We start from the raw sequence: 691 nt of genomic DNA on the forward strand, positions 1-691 counted from the left end.
CACCACCACCGCCGCCAGGAGCCGAAATCCGACACTTTATTACACAGAATCTCTCATGAGAAAGCTGGGAGTTTTCCTTTCATGTAATCTATTTGTTCAGCTATCAACTTACATTTATTAGGACTTTCCAACGTTTCTCTCTTACAATAACAACTTGGCCTTTTTTTAACTTCTTTCTTTTACAGTCACATAAACACAATTCCTTCATAAGCAGAGCAGTGTGTGTGTGTGTGTGTGTTTGTGCGTATGTGTGTTTACGTGTAGACATGAGTATATTTGTGTGTGTGTGTGGAGATTCCTTGTGATGAGTTTGGATGGAGATGGTAGGATCATCTTTTGCGGTAAGTCATAATTCTAAGGTCTCAAGACAATGATGCAACGAAGGGGTTTTTATTTTGACGGCGAAGAATATGAAGAAATGGACTGATGTGGCGTACGTTCGCGTCTTCCGTCAAGAGATGAGATACTCAACACTACGGGACAGATTAGACCTTAATTTATAATATATATATAAGAGCAGGAGTGGGCGTGTGGTAACAAGCTTACTTCCCAACCACATGCTTCCGGGCTCGGTCTTACTTCGCGACACCTTCGGCAAGTGTCTTCAGGCCGACCAAAGCCTTGCGAGTGAATTTGGTAAAGGGAAACTGAAAGAAACCCGTCGTATATATATATATATATATATATATAT

The sequence above is a fragment of the Octopus bimaculoides genome, chromosome 20 (genome assembly GCF_001194135.2).
Source record: "Octopus bimaculoides isolate UCB-OBI-ISO-001 chromosome 20, ASM119413v2, whole genome shotgun sequence".
Taxonomy (NCBI): domain Eukaryota; kingdom Metazoa; phylum Mollusca; class Cephalopoda; order Octopoda; family Octopodidae; genus Octopus; species Octopus bimaculoides.